We start from the raw sequence: 23974 nt of genomic DNA on the forward strand, positions 1-23974 counted from the left end.
ATTTGTCTATATGATAAAGGGTCTGGTGGGATGCCACCGAGTTATGTGTTTTAAACTATGCAGTACTAAGATTGGCCATCTTATGTACTTGTATGGTTGCTCTCAGTCATATTTATATCTTATTCATCTTTCCTTCCACTATAATTAATTCCTTGATTTTGAGATTCCATTTAATATTCCATGGAAATAAATCTCTTCAGTAACCTCTGCAGTAGATATTCCTGGTTATTGAAGGTAAATAAAAGTTGACTGTAAGGAGAAATAAAGGATCTATATCAGTTTGCTATTTCAGAAATGAAAATAGCAGAGAGGATTTAGGATCCAATAGTGAAGTTCATATCTTTAGAAAAGTTAATGCAGTGATGGACGAGTCCCTTGTAGGTGATATACAATCACCTTTTGAAGAATGGTTGGTTGAAACTCGGACTAGTGTGCCTAATAGAGTCCATAGTTCTCTTAGTTTTACTTGGTTTACTAGTTTGCTCTATGTAGTTTGTGGCTGATATAGTCAGCCAAATTTTGTTATATATTAGATTAGTTAAGTTGTTGTAAATTTTTTTGCAGTGGGGGGACGTTCATCAGTTGTTGTTATATTGTGGAGCTATACAATGATATCTAGTATCTTTATATTCCAGTTTTCCTGCGCTGTTGTCGATTCTGCTACTATCATTATTGCTATTGTTGCTAGTGTTGCTAATCTAGATATCTTTTATAAATGGACCCTGATAATTAGGACATGGGTATTTTTATTGGGCAGCATTTTCCTGATACAGGTGCACCGTTTGAACGGTGATATTTTCTGTCATACACTCTTGTCATGTTTTTGAATAAATCCCCTGCTATGTTTCAGGAAAATGCCACCCAAGAAAGCTACCCAGTCTAAAGGAAATAGTAGTAGTTTTGTTGATGGTCCAGCTATAAATGAAATTCTAGATTTGTTGCGCCGGAAGCAACAACAACAGCAGCAGTTAATCCTACAGATTCTGGAGCAGTAACATTAGCAAAAAAAGCAAAACCAAACTATTAGTTTTAAGTCCTTTCAGTCCGTTAACCCCCAGAGTTTAAGGGCGAAGTGGACCCTGTTACTGCATAAATTGGCTTAAGGAAATGGAAAAGGCTTTTACCCTCACTCAAGTAGGTGATGATCTTAAGACGGATTATGCGAGCTATTTTCTTAAGGGTGAAGCAAATTATTGGTGGGAATCCACTAGTACGTTGGAAGGATAAGGTCCAGTTTCTTGGACCAGATTTACAGAATTGTTCTTGGAAAAGTATTTTCCAGATTGTCTATAGAATCAGTTGGAAGTTAAGTTTTTAAAATTGAAACAAGATGAAAGGAGTGTGTTAGAGTATGAGGCCAAGATTACGGAATTGGCCCGATTAGTTCCTGAGTACATACGTACAGAAACCCAGAAGGCAAGGAGATTTCAACAAGGGTTGAAGCCAGAAATTTGTAGTGGGGTTGTGGTGTTGCAACTCAAGACATATCCTTCTGTGGTTCAGGCCGCCCTATTAATTGAAAATGATCAGAAGTTGGCCGTCAAGGAAAAGGGTAATAAGAAGAGGAAGTCTGAGGGTGTTATTGACAAGACGGATCAAGGAGAATCCAGCCAGAAGTTTCAAAAATGGTTTGGCCGAAACAGGAATAAAAGATTCAGGAGACAAAGTTTCTCCCAGGATAGGCCTGGTGCTACTTCAATTGCTTCCACTCCATCCTAGTCAGTCAAGTTGGCAATGGATTATAAATCATGTGGTAGGAGACATAGTGGTTCGTGCAAAAAGGATGTTCATTGTTTCAAATGTGGCCATAAGGGTCATTATACGTCAGAATGCAAGCCAAAAAATCCAGGTGTTACTTGTTACAACTGTGGAAAGGTTGGGCATATTGCGAAGAGCTTTGGAACAGTTACTCAAGGTACTGCATCCAAAGGACCAGTATCTAGCACCGCCAGGCTAGAACCTTCAAAATGACCAAGAGATTCAACGCCTAGGACTCGGACGTAGTTGCAGGTATGCTTTATTTCAACTTCGTACTTGTTAAAGTTTTATTTGATTTAGTAGCGTATAAGTCCTTTATTTCAAAATAATATGTGAATAAAATGGATTTGATGTTAAAATACTTACCAAGCCAGTAACCATAGAAGTGGTCAATCAGGATAGAATTTTAGTGAGTCAACTTTATCTTAACTATCAATTAAAAATCCACGGGCATTCTTTTCGGCTGAGCTGATACCCTTTGAGCTAGGAGAGTTCAATGTGATTATAGGAATGGATTGGTTGTCCCAACATAAATCAAATATTGACTGCAAGAAAAAGAAGATGGTGATGTTTACAGAGGATAACATCAGGGTAAATTATCAAAGACAAAGGCAGGAGAAAGAATTTCTCTCGATATTGAAGGTAAAGAAACTGTTTAGACAAGGATGTGAGGGTTATTTAGCCCACATAGTAGACACTGAAGAAGAGGAACCTAAGTTGGACGAGATTCTAATAGAAATGGAATTTTTGGACGTCTTTTCAGACGAGTTACCAGGATTGCCATCAAATTGTGAGATTCAGTTTTCTATTGACCTAGTACCCGGAGCCAAACCAATGTCAAAGGCTCTATATTGTATGGCCAACGGGAATGAAGGAATTAGTTAAGCAACTGCAAGAGTTATTGGATATGGGAGTGAGCATACCAGATATATCCCCGTGGGATGCACCAGTGTTATTTATGGAAAAGAAGAATGAAATTATGAGATTATGTGCTGATTATCAGAAGTTTAATAAGTTGACCCTTAGGAATAAGTAACCCTTACCTAAAATTGATTACTTATGTGACCTAATTAAAGGAACGTGTTATTTCTCGAAGGATGACTTAAGGTCAAGCCTGAGCTCGTACCAAAGACTGCGCTTAGCACAAGATACGGACATTGCAAATTTCTGGTGGTGCCATCCGATTAAAAAATGCACCAGCCGTCTTACGGGTCTAATGAACATAGTGTACAAGAAGTACTTGGATAAGTTGTAATTGTTATTATTGATAACATCCTCGTCCATTCAAGGGATAAAGAGGACCAAGCCGAACACCTGAAGATTTCTCTATGAAGGATTGGAAAACAACAACTATATTCTAAATTTTCAAAGTATGAATTTTGGTCAGAATTAATTAGAGACTACGATTGTTTTGTTAATTACCACCCAGGTAAGGTCCGTTTAGTAACAGATGCCTTGAGTATAAAAGAAAGATTGAATATCATTAGGATTGCTGAAGAATCAACAAAGGAGTGGAAGAAGTTAGAAATTGAAGTTCGAGTGCCCAAAGGTAATAAGGAGCAATTGTATGAGATCACTTCTCAGTCAGAATTGATGGATGGAATCGAGAAGTACCAAGAAGAGGTCATGAATCAAGAATTAGACAGTTTGACTAAAGAAGAAATTTGTACTCAAATTTATAGCAAATGTATATTTAATTTTCCTCGAGAATATGGATTCCCAATGTAATTGAGCTGAAGAATAGAACTTTGTGAGAAGCCCAAAATTCTAAGTTTCATATTCACCCGGGAAGCACTAAGATGTACCAGAATCTGAAGCAGAATTTTTTATGACCATGAATGTTTGGGAACTAAGTAGAAGATGTGTACCGCCTATCATCCCCAGATAGAAGGTCAAAAATGAAAGAACGATCTAGACGATAGTGGATATGTTGAGAGTATATGCTTTGAATTTAAAGGAAACTGGTATAATCATCTGCCATTAGTTAAGTCCCCTATAATAATAATTATCATGCCAGTATAGGAATGCCACCCTATGAAGTTTTGTATGGACATAAGTATAGGTCCCCACTTTATTGGGATGAAGTGGGAGAAAAGAAGTTATTAGGTTCTGAATTAGTTCAGCAAACCAAGGATGCGGTGGTGTTGATTTGGAAAAGAATAGAAGCATCTCAGGATAGACTAGAGAAAGAACGTGTACTTGTATCGAAAGGATATGAATATAGAAATAGGATTGATAGTATTGTTAAAAGTGTCACCTTGGAAAGGATTGGTTAGGTTGAGCAGGAGGGCAAGCTGAGTCCTAGTTATATCAGACGGTTCGAGATATTGAGAGAAGAAAGTAAAGTTGCCTATGAGTTGGCACTGCTGTCGCAACTGTTGAAAATCCATTAAAGTGTTATAGCCCTGATTCAAACTAAGGTGTTGAGTATAAGCCAATCGAGCTTCAACCAAGTCGAGTGACCAGTCCAGATCCTAGAACGTGAAGGGCGAGTCTGTAGGAATAAGTTTAACCTATGGTTAAAGTACTTTAGAGTAATCCTCGAGTAGAAGAGTCTACTTGGGAATTAGAGTCAGATATGTTTGACAAATATCCTCACTTATTTAATTAGTTAAGATTCTGAGGACAAAATCTTTTTAAGGGGGAAGAATATAATGACTCGTATATTTTTGTATTATTTAAAAGTGTATTGGTTGAATAATTATATAATTAAAGTATATGTATTGGTTCTGTCAGCTGTGTATTGCTTTGTTATTAAGTGTATGTGTTTATTGGTGTGTGGGGATTATTTATGTAATTAATAACTAAGCTATATTATTTTGTTTCACTTTTAAAAGTGGTTTTATCATAGATTTATTTTCATAAATAATTGGATTGTCTCTAAAATTATTTTTATAATTTTATAATTTCATTAAGTATTTTTGGGATTTAATAAAATTTAGAAATCAATATTTCATTAACTATTTAGCCCTAAATGATTTTCTAGTTGTTTTTATTTGAAAATTCAGTATTTAATACCAGAATGTTTCAAAATTTCGAAACTCATATTTTATTAAGTTTGGAATTTCGAGAATTTTAAAATTATTTTAGAAATGTTTGGGGTTAAATTCACCCGCACATTTGTTTGTTAAATAGTTAAATGCAGGTATAATGTGCGATTCAAAAATACTTTAAAAATTATGAATATTTTATTTTATTAGTTTCGGGATTTTTAGAAAATTTTAACACTAATTTGGAGTTATTCCGATGTGTTTGCACCCGCAAAAGATATCGTTAAAATCAGAATGCGGTGTTGGATTAGAATAATTAAAAGCAGAAAATGGATAAGTACTACCATTCTTATCTCATATCTCTCCCATTCACCCATTTCAGTCTCTCCCCTGTTCAATATCTCTCGCGATTCTCTCTAGTCTATGTACTCTCTCTCTATTTATTTCTATCTCTTTTACTCTCCTCTCTCTCCCCATCTCTCCCCTCTTTTCCCGTTTGCTTCTCGGCTCAGGTGAGCTTAGGGGTTGCTGTTTCTTTTTCGGCCATTTGTTGGCTGCTGTGTGGATTCCATTCGTAATATATATATACATGCTCGAATTATATTTGTATATGAGACTTGATGGTTTGTTCGCCGCCTTTCTCCGGATTCTGGCGAGATGGTGGTGGTTTCTTTTCTGTGCGCGCGCGGCGCATGTGTGCACCTGTATGTGCGTAGTCCTGTTGTTCATGTGCTTTTGCTGTGTTTATTTTTAATTGAGTAATTCGGTTTATTCGAATACTCTAAAATTTTTCAAATTAATTGTTGTGATATTTGTATATAATTTAGATGATTTTCTGTGATCATAACGAATTGTGTGATTGATTAAATTATTCGGATTTGAAAATTTTGGCGAAACTATGACAGGAAACCTGTACGGGCACCGTCAGAGTTATGCCGCCGTCAGGGATGAACTCGTTGAGCTGACGGATAAATGGAGATGATGATTCGTGAGCCAAATACAAATTTATAAAATTTATTTTATAATTTTTGAAATAGATTAGTAGTCAAATAATTATTCTCGAGATTATTGAAATTTCGTTAATGGTTTGGATTGTGATTGTCCGTTGTTAACACGTCGATTATGTTTCGACGGGTAGGCCGGTAAACAGAGGAGACGCTGCCCGACTTTCGGGAAATTAAGTTCAAAAATGCGGGTATATATCATGTGATTATCGGAATTACCAGTCAATTGTATATAGCTACGCAATTACAAATAAATATTATAAGAACCTACTTGCATAATGTGATAAAATATTTTAAAAAATTGTTAACAACCCTATTTTATGAAACGACGGGTATAGGTATTTATTAAAAAAGATTATCGAACAAAGTTTTGAGTAAGTGGACCCTTACTGTTATGTGTATTATACTAATATATATATAATTACGAGTCGAGATGTGTTATCGTTCGGGTAGACTGATAGTAAGGATATGTCAAGCATAACTTGTTGTCTAACATAGGGTAGTTCAACTCTGTAGGTTTTAGTCGAAGGACCCGCGAATTGACGTCGGACTAAAGATAGCCTAGTGATCAGTCGACAAGCTCAGCAAGGTTCCAATCGAAGGGGACCTGAGTGTTGAAGTCGTATCCAGGATAGTTTAATAGTGAGATGATAAAGCCAATCGTCCAAGTCAGTTCAAGGTCAACCAGTAATATTTATAAAGCTCTGCAAGGCAAGTACCCTTGACCATACCTCTACGGTTCAGTTATATGAATAATTAGTTATTTTATTTTCGAACAGGAATAGAAACGTTTTAAGTTACATATCCCCTATATTTGAAAATGTTGTTTAAAATATATTTTGGGGAGAAGTAACTTCTGAAAGTACCTATCTCTAAAATATGATTACAATGAAAAAGAAGTTTGAATAGTGTGTTGTGATAGAATTCTTTTTAACAAGAGATAGGTGGAAGTGATTTTGAAAACTAGATAAAACGAATCAGATATTGGATAACATTGCGTAAGCGGCTAATTCAGTTGTGCACCATATCTTCACTGATTAATCCAACATAGCTAATCAGAGACCTAGCTAGTCTCTGCGGATCCGGTTGATTTGTGTGAAAGCCCGATTAGCTTTCCTAGACAATTTGTGTGGTAGCCCGGCCAACTATCCTAGATAACTTATATGGAGGCATGATCGGTCGTCCATAGATAACATCCAATGCATATCTAATTTTGGTTTTGTGGTTCCCGTAACGGAACAAATGAATTTGGGGTTCCAGAAATGGAACAGTAGTTTTGGAAATAAAAATAGCATGCTAAAATTGGACTATAGTATTTACACACGACACACGACTGATGATATTTTTTTACAGAGCATGCTTGTTTTGAATATCCAGTTTATACATGTTTTACTTGTTTTGTAACAAGTTATGAATTTTACTCCTATAACTATTTTACCATAAATTTTTTTACTTGTTATTCATATAGTGGTATTGTTGGGCAATTGATTGCTCACCTTTGCAGAATATTTTGTATATATGTATTGCAGATGCCTAGGAGACCCTTCCATTGTAGTCAGGGCAGAGTTCCAGTTCTTTCCGTACAAGGCTCCTCTGAGGTAGTCGTGTCAGACCATATGTGGTCTATTGAGTTGCTGTATTAAGTTGGTTATGTCAGACTTGTTAAATAAGTTTGAGTGTAATAGTGATGTAACTTAAATCATACTTAAACCTGAAAAATATTTTAGGAAGAAATGGGGTCATGTTTATGTATTACGATTGAGTTGGATTGTATTATGTTTGTTGATATTGATGTTAGTGATGTCAACTCCAGACCCCGAGGTTGAGGCCATCACAGTAGGCCTCCATGTCTTTGTCTATCATCATCTCTGGTTCTCCTGCAAGCGAAACAACTACCTTCATTGGTCTATGAGGACCATCATAGATCATGTTCAGATATTCAGGGTATGTGGCTTCCAAGCACATGGCCATCCTGACTTTCCAGATTGGATATTCATGTATCTTTGGGATAGGCACCTTGATTGCTTCATACCTACTCATGTTGCTGCTTATCTGTGATGTGGCTGGGGTTGTGGCTTTGGATTCTGTGTTTCTTCTTTTTTATCTGACATAGTTGATTGATTTTCAGATCTTAAACTGTTTGTACGTTAACAACAAGCTCTAATACCAATTGTTTGGCCCTTAATCAACTATAGAGGGGGGTGAATACAGTAAATACAATTAATTCGACAAAGCTTCAACGGAATCAATAGTTTTTATATTAACTGATAAAAACTTATTACAAACATACTCTCTCGAAAGGATGAACAAATATCCTTGAGAGCTGATAGGTTATGCGAAAGATATAATAATGTCGCAATGCTTATAGCATGAATGTAATATGTGCTTTATATAGTGCACAAATATACAATATATAAGGAATCCTATTCTATCAACAACAAGGAAACCTATACAATGCTTCTGAGATAAAGTCCTTCACTGCCTTGAGTTCCTGTTTCTTTTTCCTTATCGAAGATCAACTGATGTGAGAAATACTAATTTCATCATCTGTTGACATCATCATCCGTCGATATCTTTATCCATCGATTATCAACATCTGTCGATGTAACACCCCCAGATCCGGGGTCAGGGATCCGGGTCGTCACGGTCTTTCTTTCCACAATATCACTTCACTTAATTAATAATAAATAACCTTATGCTGTGACCCCACACTAACACACACCACAACCCGTTATAGTCTCAGAGATGAAATTGAAATAAGTACAAGTCCTTGAATCCACAATTAAAAGTTATTACAACCCAAAATGATTACTTGATAAATTTACAGTTAATTGCCATTATCTGCCACAAGTTATAATTATACATAATTGATTCTCAAAAGTATAATGCCTGATCTACCAATAGATCTACCTCTGCAGCTATAGCAGCTACAACATCAACGGGAAGACGCGGGACGCTTCCCACGCAATTGCGCTGGGTCTGCTGGAGTCTGGCCATCTTTCCTATTGTTGTTGTGTGATGAAGAATAAAGCAAGAGTGAGCCTTACAGCTCGCAAGATAATATATGGTGATAACAATAATACAAGTATCTAAATGGATACTTACTAGAATCCTTTATCAAGTGTAAGATAATTACTTACTAGATATAAGTAAAAACAAGGGATGAAGTTACCAAATACTTCACTATACTTATATCAATTATAAAGTTACTTGAACTACCACTATTCAAAGTATAACGAGTTTTCAATAGTTCATCACATAGATGGGACTACAAGACAGATTTGAATAGATTAAATCATTGAAGTAGTATTGAAGGAAATGAAGTTATGATATACTTCATTAAGTTCCGATATATATATCCACATATACATCTTCCTTATACAGTCCCTGAAAACCTCTTTCATGTAAAATATGAACAGAGTTTGTAACATCCAATGAATTTTTGGAAGGGAAAAAGAATTGTGGCATAAACCCGATATCTTGCTGATCAGGCAAAGATACCAATAAGTAACCTTTTCTACTAGTAGATGGACGAATTCCCCACTGGTCATCACCCTGGTAGCAATAGGACCTTATGCTGGACTGCCACTCAGCCACTTATGCATTTGATGGACTCCCACTGAGCCACTTACACTATCATGGACGCCCACTGAGCCCATGTTGCTTATGCCGACTCGATAGATGGACTTACTTCCCGAACGTTGGGTAAGTAATCAATTCATTTACCAAAACTGCAACCTTGTTGCGAATATAAAATACACCATAGAGCCGGATCCCTCAGGTTTTGAGCGAGTATTTAAATCCCCTTTTTAAAAGGAAGATCTTAAATATAAAAATGAGTTTTGGGATCCGCTCTAACTTTTAAAAATCATTTTGAAGACTCGAAAACACTTTAAAGAGTGTTTGGAGTAATGCTGATTTAATGAAGTAAATCAGTCCCAATATATTTAAAAAATGTCTGAATATTATTATTTAAATAATATTCCCATAAAGAATAATCTTTATACAAATAATTGAAGTAGAAGTTGTAAGACTTATACTTGAAATGAGTATTAAATAACCAAAGATATACTTATACAAAAGTACTATCTTTATTTGAATAATCGAAAATAAGTTTGATTATCGAAACATTATTCTTTAATAAAATAAAGAATATTATTAAATAATATGCGGAGTCATAATACCTCGAATGAATATTATAAATAATATTCATTAAATAAAATAACGGAGTCATACATCCTCAAATGAATATTCAATTAATAATCATTAATAATATAACTGAGTCATAAGCCCTCGAATGAATATTCGAAATAATATTCAATAATAAAATAAAGGAGTCATAAGTCCTCGGATGAATATTCGAAATAATATTCAATAATAAAATAAAGTTAAAGTTATCGAATAAACCTTATTCGATTAATAGTTTTGAAAACTATAACCATATATATATAAAAATATATATATTATACTCGGAAACATCGACTCCCGGTTTAGAAATATGTTCACCTTTTGATCCCCTATACTAAGGGTAAACTCAATACCGCTTATCTCTAGCATAGGTATTATGCAACTGTAAGCATTTTAACCAACATATATATAATCCAAGAATATGAAACAGGCATGCATATATACCATATCACATGCTACAATATATCGCAAGAATTTGCTAATAACAAATATGCATTTATCGCAAGATCATGCATATACACTTATACATCACAACAACAGTATAACGGGTACAAAACTTGCCTGAGCGACTGGGGGTGATAAAAGGCTCGGGACGAGTCTGGTAACCTATAAACAACAAGTAAGTTGGAATTTAACCAAAGTCACTTGTAAATCTATACTTTAACTAAGACTATAACGCTTGTTTTGCGCTTACTGATTCTCTTAAGTCACTCGAGTACCCTCGGCTCCACCATTTTTAATAATTTAACCATTACGAGTTTTAAGGCGATTCCTTCGCGAATGTCTTACCAACTGCCTAACACTCTTACCATAATTGTTTCATACATTAATTAACCCTTTTTGGTCTTTAACCTATGTTTCAAAGTAAGGCGAGGGGAAATGTTTTGTTCGCGAAACGCCGTTACTTAAAACGGTCGTTTCTCCTAAACCGTGCATCGGAATCAAACGAACTACATATCAAAACGAAGCTCGTAACATGAACTATCTAAAAATGGAAATGGTCATAATCTAGAAGGGGGTTCCGGGTCCAAATGTTATGAACAAAAGCAGTCTAAAGTAAATTGGACATTACGACGGCTATGTTTACGCGATTTCCCAAATTTAAACCATTCCAAAACCATCACAATTCAACCCCAATCCATTCATACAACCAAAGTCCATCCTTATTACATCATAACATCCCCAATAAATCCAATATTAACATTTATACTTATGCTTAAGCTTGAATTTAACTATACTTAAGTTCTTTTAACCAAAACAATAAGATTCACCATTCCATTTCACTACCACTCCAACCCAAACTCTAAACCACAAGCATTAAGCTACTATATCACCATAACAATCAAAATCATCTTATTATACAAAGGAATCTAGGGTTTGGAGATGATATACCTTCCTTGAAGTGGTGGGAGTAGCTAGGAAGCCTTAAGAAGCCTTGAGAAGTCTTAGGGATGCTTGGATCTTAAAGGAAAACAAGAAAAAAACAAGTTAAAAACTTTGAAATCACTATTCATTATCTTCTTCATTGATTTCTTGAAGAAGATTGAGAAAGAATTGAAGGCTTAAACTCATAAGATAGCCATAACTATGCATAAGGATGACTAGGGAATTATCTTACCAATTTAGGAAGCCTTGATCTTGAGTTTTGAAAATTCTTCCCTTTAAAGTTGAAAAAAGCCGAGAGCAAGCCTTGGTGATGAAGAATAAAATTTTGTTTTGATGAGGAATGATTTGTTTGGCTTGGTTGATTGAATTAGATTTGTTTTATTTTAGGTTAATTACCAATTTAACCTTGGTTTTGTGTGGTTAAAAATCCACCACATTTCCTTCCTTCTTATGTCATGCTTATGTCATGCTATGATGTCATCTTTTCCTCTTTGTCCTCTTCTCATTGGTTGGGTGACATCATCCTCTCTAATCCCCTTGATTAACTTCCTAATTGTTTGCCTAATGACCGCTAATCTGTTATACGGTTCGCTTAACTTTCGTTTTCGTTTATCATTTGAGGGATCATACCCGGGATCTTATTACTTCAATTGTCTTGACGCATACGCAATCACTTTACCGTGCTGCATAAGCACACACCCTAATCCTTTGTGCGACGCGTCACTATATATCACAAAATCTCCTTTTCCGTCCGGCAATGCCAACACCGGGGCCGTTACCAACCTTTTCTTTAATTCCTGAAAACTATTCTCGCATTTCTCCGTCCATTCAAACTTCTCTGTCTTATGAGTAAGTCGTGTCAAAGGGGCTGCGATCTTCGCAAAGTCCTGTACAAATCTACGATAGTAGCCGGCCAATCCTATGAAACTCCTTACCTCTGTGGGTGTGGTTGGCCTTTCCCAATTTGAGACCGCCTCTATCTTGGAGGGGTCGACCAATACTCCTTCTTTATTGATCACATGTCCTAAAAACTGTACTTCATTCCGCCAGAATTCACACTTCGAGAATTTGGCATACAACTGTTCCTCTCTGAGTATTCCTAGAGCTATGCTCAAATGCTCTGCATGTTCTGCCTCAGTCCTTGAGTAGATCAAAATATCATCGATAAAAACTATCACACACTTGTCCAAGTACTTCTTAAATACTCTATTCATTAAGTCCATAAAAGCCGCTGGGGCGTTGGTTCATCCAAAGGACATTACCAAGAACTCATAATGCCCATATCTGGTACGGAACGCTGTCTTGGAAATATGTTCGGGTTTAATCTTTAGTTGGTGATATCCAGTTCTCAGGTCGATCTTGGAAAAATAAACAGCATCCTTTAGCTGGTCGAACAGATCGTCTATTCTAGGTAATGGGTACCTGTTCTTTATGGTTAGCTTGTTCAACTCTCGATAGTCGATGCACAGCCTCATGCTCCCATCTTTCTTTTTAACAATTAAAATTGGTGCTCCCCACGGAGACACACTGGGTCTTATCATACCCTTATCCAAGAGTTCCTGTAATTGGATAGCTAATTCCTTCATTTCTAACGGGGCTAACCGGTAAGGTGCTTTTGAAACTGGCGCCGTCCCGGGGGCCAATTCAATAGCAAATTCAATCAGTCTATCGGGTGGTAATCCCGGAAGGTCTTGTGGGAATACATCTTCAAATTCGTTAACTACTGGAATATCTTGTAAGTTGGGCACCTCCTTCTGTGTGTGCACCACATAGGCTAGGTAGGCCTCATTTCCTTTTCGTAGCATCCTTCTGGCCTGGGCCATAGTCAAAAATTTCTGCGTCTGCCTCTTTCCTCTAAATATAACTTCTTTCTTCCCTGGGATATTTAACTTAACTTTCTTCCCTTTACAGTCTATCTGAGCATCATTGCTAGATAGCCAGTTCATTCCCAAAATTACATCAAACTCCCCTAATTTAAAAGGAATCAAATCAACACTAAAAGATTGCTCCCCTATACCTATCTCACAGGCGGGGTGAATCTGGTTAACAGGAATAATCTCATGATTGGCTATTTCTACTTGTAAGGGTTCTATCAAGGGTTCAGCCTTAAGTCTTAACTTACGCGCAAGGTCCTTTGATATAAAAGATTTAGTTGCTCCTGAATTAAATAAAGCATTTGCACTAACTAAATTTAGAGAAAGGGTACCTGCTATCACATCTAAATCTTTCATAGCATCCTGGACTGTCATGTTGAAAGTCCTTGCAGTAGGTGGCTTATTAGAAGCAGCCCTGCTTGCTCCCGAAGCTGCTGGTTTGTTCATTGGGCATTCCCTCTTCCAATGACCCGGGCGTCCACACTGATGACAAGTGGTGGTTGGAATGACGGCAGGGGTTGATGAAGGGCACTTAGTTGAATAGTGACCTTCCCGACCGCACTTAAAGCAGGTTACTGGCTTTCCTTTACACTCCCCAGTGTGTATCCTTCCACAAGTGTTACAGGCTGGCAATGGGGGTCGAGACTGGTTGGAATAGGACATTCTTGACTTCTGGCCGCTCTGGCTCACACTCACGCTCATTGGCCGCTTAAACCCAGTGTTCTTTCCCGGTAGGGACACTGCTCCTCGATTAAATCTAGTTGGGAAGCTCCTTCCTGCGGAACCTCCACCCATGCTCATACTTTTCCTCTTTATTCCCTTCTTCTCCCTTTCCTTCTGCATCTGTTCACTTCCGGCTTCTACAATCATTGCCTTTTGCACCAGAGTGCCATAATCCGTAAGCTCAAGGATTGCCACCCTATTCTGAATCCACGGTTTCAGTCCCTGCTGAAACCTCCTAGCTTTCTTTTCCTCGGTGCTCACAAACTCCGGCAGAAACCTTGATAACTCAGTAAATTTTGCTTCGTACTCTGCTACAGACAAGTTATTCTGCTTTAGCTCCAAGAACTTGAGCTCCATCTGGTTTTCCATAAACCTCGGGAAATACTTTCCCAGAAATAACTGACTGAACCTCTCCCAGGTTATGATAGCATCTGTCTCCATGTTTTTCTTGGCCTCCCACCAGTAGTTGGCCTCTCCTTTCAGAAGGTAGGTAGCAAATACAGTCTTCTGTGCCTCATCGATACTCAGAATCTCAAAGGATTTCTCCATTTCCTTTAACCATGCCCTTGCCTCAACTGGGTCGGCTGATCCGTGGAACTCAGGGGGCTTAAGGGACTTAAAAGCCCTGAAAGAGTTTGCCACAGCATTGTTATTTCCTTGAGGGGGTGAGTTGGGTTGACGTTCCAAGTTCTGCCTTAGAAGTTGCATGAACTGGCCCATGAGATCCATGCCTGGGTTTGGTACTGGTTGTTCAACCTTAGTTTCTCCTTCTTCAGCCTCTATCTCAAATCCCTCAACATCATATGTTTCCTCTTCCTCTTCATACAGGGAGTCATCCTGTTCCACATAATCCTCGTCTTCCTCTTCACTGTGTTCCTGGTTCCTATTGTCCTTATTATGGCTTCCCTGGTCCTCAGATCCAAGGTTCGCCCTAGTCCCGATCTTTCTTGGTGGCATGATACTGATAATAAAAAAAATATTAGGAAATTCAACGTTAGGTCATAATCATACTCAACATTGTGCCTTGCACAACTCTTATAATGGGGAGAACGTATCTCGCAATTCTATTACATTATGACAGTTCTAATAAGAAGTGCAGTACTAATAATGATAAAAACAGTGATCTCGTCACTAAGGAACTGAACTAAAAGGAAACAAATATATACATAATGTGAGAAATACATTGTTTGATCTGGTCAAAATTACAACAGTGCTACGGCCATCTGTCCCAAAAGTGATACACAAGAGTCTATATGTCTAGTCAGAAAAAGGGATGCTATATACAAGTCAACTATCCCGGAAAATTGGCTCTTACTAAGGCCTCGACTAACTAGACAACTAGACTATCCCATCGTCAATCCTGAATCACACATCGGAGCGGGTCAGCTCCCATACCCTTTCCATCGTACGACGGAAGATATAGTCGGCCTGCCGCCTAGAGATCCTACCATGCCTGTCCCCCTGGAGCGATCTGAGCCTCGCTCGGGACGTGAGCTCTATCCCCGTAAGCTCCCTCCTCAAGGATCGGGGTATAGAAGCCCTAGTCTCATAAGCTCGGGTACGCCTACCCGCCCTCTCCGCATCCAACTCCCTCCTGGCCTCATCCAGTCGGGCCTCAGCAACAGCCACTCGGGTCCTCAGTACATCCTGAACATAGCCGTGGGCTAACGAAGACTGCCTGTGGGCAGGGTCGAGAGGTGGTGAATCCGGAGCCGCTGGGGGTGCCTACTCAGTCTGCCTAGGCTCGGAAGTATGGGTCTCTGAGCTGTCCTCATAGGGGATCCAAGATAGTGGTGGAGGGGTAGGAGCTCTGACCACCGGAAGTGTGGGTAAAGGGGTACCAGCGTACACTACCATAGGTCCGACACGCTCCTCAGCTACTGGGACCTCATCCGGGTCCTCCTCATCTGGAATAGCAATGACCTCTGTCTCTGACTCCTCTGAGGGGTCCTCCTCATCTGAAATAGCAATGACCTCCGTCTCTGACTCCTCTGAGGGGTCCTCCTCACCCTCCTCCATCTCAGGCTCCTCCTGATCCTCGACATCTAGTAGTGCCTCATCATGCTCACGCTCGAACATCTCAGGGTCCTCTATCTCTTGTGCCAACACATTAAACGAGCTAAGTTACTATCATGATACTTATAAGGGTTCCCGTAAGGGTTTTAACTGTTAGCACTACTTTAGGTAGTCCGACCATGAACTTGGCAAGAGTTCTTATTATCTTTGTGAGTTTATTATTATATCGTCGCATCATCTCTGAGGTTTATAACGCTTAGCTCTGATACCATTTCTGTAACACCCCCAGATCCGGGGTCAGGGATCCGGGTCGTCACGGTCTTTCTTTCCACAATATCACTTCACTTAATTAATAATGAATAACCTTATGCTGTGACCCCACACTAACACACACCACAACCCGTTATAGTCTCAGAGATAAAATTGAAATAAGTACAAGTCCTTGAATCCACAATTAAAAGTTATTACAACCCAAAATGATTACTTGATAAATTTACAGTTAATTGCCATTATCTGCCACAAGTTATAATTATACATAATTGATTCTCAAAAGTAGAATGCCTGATCTACCAATAGATCTACCTCTGCAGCTATAGCAGCTACAACATCAACGGGAAGACGCGGGACGCTTCCCACGCGCTTGCGCTGGGTCTGCTGGAGTCTGGCCATCTTTCCTAACTATTGTTGTATGATGAAGAATAAAGCAAGAGTGAGCCTTACAGCTCGCAAGATAATATATGGTGATAACAATAATACAAGTATCTAAACGGATACTTACTAGAATCCTTTATCAAGTGTAAGATAATTACTTACTAGATATAAGTAAAAACAAGGGATGAAGTTACCAAATACTTCACTATACTTATATCAATTATAAAGTTACTTGAACTACCACTGTTCAAAGTATAACGAGCTTTCAACAGTTCATCACATAGATGAGACTACAAGACAGATTTGAATAGATTAAATCTTTGAAGTAGTATTGAAGGAAATGAAGTTATGATATACTTCATTAAGTTCCGATATATATATCCACATATACATCTTCCTTATACAGTCCCTGAAAACCTCTGTCATGTAAAGTATGAACAGAGTTTGTAACATCCAATGAATTTTTGGAAGGGAAAAAGAATTGTGGCATAAACCCGATATCTTGCTGATCAGGCAAAGATACCAATAAGTAACCTTTTCTACTAGTAGATGGACGAATTCCCAACTGGTCATCACCCTGGTCGCAATAGGACCTTATGCTGGACTGCCACTCAGCCACTTATGCATTTGATGGACTCCCACTGAGCCACTTACACTATCATGGACGCCCACTGAGCCTATGTTGCTTATGCCGACTCGATAGATGGACTTACTTCCCGAACGTTGGGTAAGTAATCAATTCATTTACCAAAACTGCAACCTTGTTGCGAATATAAAATACACCATAGAGCCGGATCCCTCAGGTTTTGAGCGAGTATTTAAATCCCCTTTTTAAAAGGAAGATCTTAAATATAAAAATGAGTTTTGGGATCCGCTCTAACTTTTAAAAATCATTTTGAAGACTCGAAAACACTTTAAAGAGTGTTTGGAGTAATGTTGATTTAATGAAGTAAATCAGTCTCAATATATTTAGAAAATGTCTGAATATTATTATTTAAATAATATTCCCATAAAGAATAATCTTTATACAAATAATTGAAGTAGAAGTTGTAAGACTTATACTTGAAATGAGTATTAAATAACCAAAGATATACTTATACGAAAGTACTATCTTTATTTGAATAATCGAAAATAAGTTTGATTATCGAAAATTATTCTTTAATAAAATAAAGAATATTATTAAATAATAAGCGGAGTCATAATACCTCGAATGAATATTATAAATAATATTCATTAAATAAAATAACGGAGTCATACATCCTCAAATGAATATTCAATTAATAATCATTAATAATATAACTGAGTCATAAGCCCTCGAATGAATATTCGAAATAATATTCAATAATAAAATAAAGGAGTCATAAGTCCTCGGATGAATATTCGAAATAATATTCAATAATAAAATAAAGTTAAAGTTATCGAATAAACCTTATTCGATTAATAGTTTTGAAAACTATAACCATATATATATAAAAATATATATATTATACTCGGGAACATCGACTCCCGGTTTAGAAATATGTTCACCTTTTGATCCCCTATACTAAGGGTAAACTCAATACCGCTTATCTCTAGCATAGGTATTATGCAACTGTAAGCATTTTAACCAACAGATATATAATCCAAAAATATGAAACAGGCATGCATATATACCATATCACATGCTACAATATATCGCAAGAATTTGCTAATAACAAATATACATTTATCGCAAGATCATGCATATACACATATACATCACAACAACAGTATAACGGGTAGAAAACTTGCCTGAGCGACTGGGGGTGATAAAAGGCTCAGGACAAGTCTGGTAACCTATAAACAACAAGTAAGTTGGAATTTAACCAAAGTCACTTGTAAATCTATACTTTAACTAACTTAGACTCTAACACTTGTTTTGCGCTTACTGATTCTCTTAAGTCACTCGAGTACCCTCGGCTCCACCATTTTTAATAATTTAACCATTACGAGTTTTAAGTCGATTCCTTCGCGAGTGTCTTACCAACTGCCTAACACTCTTACCATAATTGTTTCATACATTAATTAACCCTTTTTGGTCTTTAACCTATGTTTTAAAGTAAGGTGAGGGGAAATGTTTTGTTCGCGAAACGCCGTTACTTAAAACGGTCGTTTCTCCTAAACCGTGCATCGGAATCAAACGAACTACATTTCAAAACGAAGCTCGTAACATGAACTATCTAAACATGGAAATGGTAATAATCTAGCACGGAGTTCTCGGGTCCAAATGTTATGAACAAAAGCAGTCTAAAGTAAATCGGACATTATGACGGCTATGTTTACGCGATTTCCCAAATTTAAACCATTCCAAAACCATCACAATTCAACCCCAATCCATTCATACAACCAAAGTCCATCCTTACTAAATCATAAAATCCCCAATAAATCCAATATTAACATTTATACTTATGCTTAAGCTTGAATTTAACTATACTTAAGTTTTTTTAACCAAAACAACAAGATTCACCATTCCATTTCACTACCACTCCAACCCAAACTCTAAACCACAAGCATTAAGCTACTATATCACCATAACAATCAAAATCATCTTATTATACAAATGAATCTAGGGTTTGGAGATGATATACCTTCCTTGAAGTGGTGGGAGTAGCTAGGAAGCCTTAAGAAGCCTTGAGAAGTCTTAGGGATGCTTGGATCTTAAAGGAAAACAAGAAAAAAACAAGTTAAAAACTTTGAAATCACTATTCATTGTCTTCTTCATTGATTTCTTGAAGAAGATTGAGAAAGAATTGAAGGCTTAAACTCATAAGATAGCCATAACTATGCATAAGGATGACTAGGGAATTATCTTACCAATTTAGGAAGCCTTGATCTTGAGTTTTGAAAATTCTTCCCTTTAAAGTTGAAAAAAGCCGAGAGCAAGCCTTGGTGATGAAGAATAAAATTTTGTTTTGATGAGAAATGATTTGTTTGGCTTGGTTGATTGAATTAGATTTGTTTTATTTTAGGTTAATTACCAATTTAACCTTGGTTTTGTGTGGTTAACAATCCACCACATTTCCTTCCTTCTTATGTCATGCTTATGTCATGCTATGATGTCATCTTTCCCTCTTTGTCCTCTTCTCATTGGTTGGGTGACATCATCCTCTCTAATCCCCTTGATTAACTTCCTAATTGTTTGCCTAATGACCGCTGATCTGTTATATGGTTCGCTTAACTTTCGTTTTCGTTTATCGTTTGAGGGATCATACCCGGGATCTTATTACTTAGGTTCCCTTAACCTTTCTCAATATATTATATTCCTTTTATGATCCTCTCTTATAATCCTTTAATTTAAATCCTTTTTATCCTGTTACCTTATACTCAATTCTTTCCGTATCTAGTGGATTTCCGGGAAAAGTCAAAGTGTTCGGAATTGGATTCTGACGATCTTTACATACACTTATATACCATATAGAGTACTAATAAAATCTCAGAATATCCATAACAGAACCCCTATATAGTGTGGTATGAAAAGTTTTCTCATTCAGCTAAAACACTATTCATAAGGGTTACAAAAAGTTGAAAATTTTGGGGGTTATTACAGTCGATGTCATCATCATCAATTGATGTAAGTTCTGATATGAAGTTCTGATAGTTTCTGCTTGATATCATCAATTTTTCCTAACAATTAACTTAAGTACTAATGGTCTCAAATCAGTAAATAAGATAGGTTTAATATCAACACCTAAGTCAAACTAAAAAACTAATAATATTGAACAGGTGAAGGCTAAGTCAGTAAATATTGGTTTAATGACTTAGAAGCAGCTTAAGCACACGTTGAAGAAGATTAAAATAAAACACAAGGAAAAACAGGCTAGAAAGATCATAAATGGTAAAGCAGGCGTCAATAAGGACAACAAATACAAACCTATTCCTAATGTACCTAGAAAGGCTTGTTTAAACCGTGGTAGCTGATAAGTGGCATTTTATACCACTTAGAACGTCTTATAATAGCTTGAATTGGTGTCTTGAAATCAAGTATTTTGTGTGTTTGATGCGTTTTTCTAGTGTTTGTGCATTTCAGGGTATTAATTACATTTCGGAAGAGATTTCATCAATAATAAGCCTTGGCATGTGTTTAGCATTGCAAGTGGGAAGATAGGAGCAGATTACAGCGAAGAAACGGAAGAAAAATGGATCAGTTTCCAGTAGGGGCTGAGCGCCCGCTCAGGAAGTTGAGCGCCCGCTCAGGAATGCTGAGCGGCCGCGCAGGGTCGGATTTTCAGAATTAATATTTTAGACTCCTATTTCTGTTTGACTTCCAACTTCTGAGTTAGCTGGGCTTTATGGGACTCCTATATAAGTAGATTTCAGAGACGTTTCACAAAGGTTGGATCGTAGTATTAATCAAAAAGTGAGGAGATAAGGAAGAAGACCGTTTTAGCACACCGTAACGAAGAGGAAGCATATTTTCTTGTGATTCTTTGTTTCTTTGTAACGTTGGATGCTAGTTTTCTTTACTTTGAACCTATTTACTCTTGTGACGTACTCTGGTTTAATATAAGTAGTTTTAGTTATTATTCTCGTGTGTTATTATCATGTTTTCATATGAACCCATGATGACGATGAGTGTTATCATGGGCTAATCGTGATCATGGGATCATAACGGATTTACTATGGAATTCTTTAGTTAGTTGTTAAATACCTTAGTGTGTGATGATTGTATGATATCTAGTATTGGTTGTGCGTATTCGTCTTGTAATAACCCCAAAATTTTGGACTTTTTGTAACCCTTATGAATAGTGATTTTGCTGATTATGCTGAATAAGAAATCTTTTCATGCCACACTTTGTAGGGGTTCTTTTATTGTCATTCTGAGATCTTATTAGTACTCTATATGGTATATAAGTGTATGTAAAGATCGTCAGAATCCAAATTCGAACACTTTGATTTTTCCCGAAAATCTACCAGATACCGAAAGAATTGAGTATAAGGTAACAGGATAAAAAGGATTTAAATTCAAGGAGTATAAGAGAGGATCATAAAAGGAATATAATGTATTGAGAAAGGTTAAGGAAACCCAAGTAATAAGATCTCGGGTATGATCCCTCAAACGATAAACGAGAACGAAAGTTAAGCGAACCGTATAACAGATCAGCGGTCATTAGCCAAGTAATTAGGAGCTAATCAAAGAGATTAGTGATGATGATGTCATCACACCAACAAGAAAAGGACAAGTGTGGGAAGATGACATAGGAGGATGACATAAGCATGACCAAAAGGGAAGGAATTGTTGGTTGATTTTAAGCCATTCATTTTTTACCATGGTAAAAGGTAATTAACAAAACAAAAAGGGAAAGCAACCAAGCAAACATCATCTTCTCCCCCCTCATTCTTTGCTCTCGGCTTTTTCATGAAAAGCAAAGGAGAAATTTTCAAAACTCAAGCTACACACCTTCAAAAATCAAGAGGTTTGTTTCTTTAGCTTCCATAATTCATAACTTAGATGAGCCATAAGTTTAAGCTCAAGATTCCATGTTTAACATAGCTAATCAATTCATCAAAGTTCTTGGTGAATAGTGTTTTCAAGAAACTAACTTTGTGTTTTCTTATGTTTTCTTCAAGATCCAAGCTTAGTAAAGATAGTTAGTGGTTATTTAAGGCTTCCTAAGTGATTCTCCACTCTCCAAGGAAGGTATAACCCCTCCAAACCCTAACTTTACTTTGAGTATTAGGTTTGGTTTTGTTTGTTATAGTTCATGAGAGCATGATTCTTGTATGTTTAGAGTTTTTGGTTGGAATTATAATGATTTTGGGTTATAAATCTTGGTTGTTGGTTGATGAACCTTAAGTATAGTTAGTAGCTCTTGTTTGAGATTGAATAAGTTGGAAAAATCATGAGGTTATGGACTGAGTTAGTAAGGTTTGGATGAATTTTGGTGGTATTGGTGGTTATGGGTTGATTTGTGGTTGATTTGTGGTTGATTAGAGTAGTTTAAACTTTGGTAATCGCGTAAACATAGCCGTCGTAATGCCCGATTTACTTTAGACTGTTTTTGTTCTTAACATCAGGACCCGTGAACTCACTGTTAGGTTTTGACCATTGCCATGATTAGATAGTTCATGTTACGAGCTTCGTTTTGATATGTGGTTCGCTTGAATCCGATGTACGGTTTAGGAGAAACGACCGTTTTAAGTAACGGCGTTTCGCGAACGAACCATTACCCCTCGCCTTACTTTGAAACCTTGGTTAAGGACCTTAAATGACTAATTGGGGTATGAAAAAATTATTTAAAGTGGATTAGGCATTTGGTAAGGTATTCGCGAAAGAATCGCCTTAAAAATCTTAATGGTTAATGTATTAAAAATTGTGGAGCCGAGGGTACTCGAGCGACTTAAGCGAATCGTTAAGCGCAAAAGCGAGCGTTAGAGTCTAGTTGGTTAAATTATAGATTTTTAAGCGACTTTTGTTTAATTCCAACTTATATGTTGTTTATAGGTTACCAGGCTCGTCCCAGGCCTTTTACCACCCCCAGTCGCTCAGGCAAGTTTTCTACCCGTTATACTGTTGTTGTGATGTAAATATATGTATATGCATTATCTTGTGATAGATGCATGATGGTTAATTAGCAAATCTTGTGATATATTGGAGCATGCTGATATGGTTTATATGCATGTCTGTTTCGTAATCTTGATATGTATTTGGTGATCCAATGCTTATAGTTGCATACTACCTAAGCTAGAGATAAGCAGTAGTTGCGTATACCCTTAGTATAGGGGACCCAAAGGTGAACATTTTCTAAAATCGGGAGTCGATGTTCCCGAGTATTATATATATATATATATATATATATATTTATATATATATATATATGAATAGTTTTCAAAACCATTAATCGAATAAGGTTTATTCGATAACTTTATTTAAATTAATGAATATTAGTTTGAATATTCATTCGAGGACTTATGACTCCGTTTATTTTATTTAATGAATATTATTTTGAATATTCATTCGAGGACTTATGACTCCGCTTATTTTATTAAATAATATTCTTTATTTTATTAAAGAATAATGTTTCGATAATCAAACTTATTTTTGATTATTTAAATAAAGATCGTATATCTTTGGTTATTTATTATTCATTTCAAGTATAAGTTTTAAAACTTCTATTTCAATTATTTTTATAAGGATTATCCTTTTGGGAATATTATTTAAATAATAATATTCAGATATTTTCTAATATATCGGGACTGATTTATTTCATTAAATCAGCATTACTCCAAACATTCTTAAAAATGTTTTCGAGTCTTCAAAATGATTTTTAAAAGTTAGAGCGGATCCCAAAACTCATTTTTATATTTAAGATCTTCCTTTCGAAGGGGATTTAAATACTCGCTCAAAACCTGAGGGATCCGGCTCAGT

At 36.7% G+C, this 23974-nt stretch overlaps 1 long non-coding RNA gene across 1 annotated transcript; it reads left to right on the forward strand.

Annotated features, from left to right (window-relative positions):
- Window positions 1–5100: 5100 nt before the first annotated feature.
- Window positions 5101–7922, forward strand: LOC141698448 (uncharacterized). The gene is made up of 4 exons (XR_012565117.1): window positions 5101–5260; window positions 5654–5943; window positions 6269–6463; window positions 7282–7922. It is a non-coding gene; the product is annotated as an uncharacterized LOC141698448 (long non-coding RNA).
- The last annotated feature ends 16052 nt before the right edge of the window (window positions 7923–23974 follow it).

Source organism: Apium graveolens, chromosome 11 (genome assembly GCF_009905375.1).
Source record: "Apium graveolens cultivar Ventura chromosome 11, ASM990537v1, whole genome shotgun sequence".
In the NCBI taxonomy this organism is placed as follows: Eukaryota; Viridiplantae; Streptophyta; class Magnoliopsida; order Apiales; family Apiaceae; genus Apium; species Apium graveolens.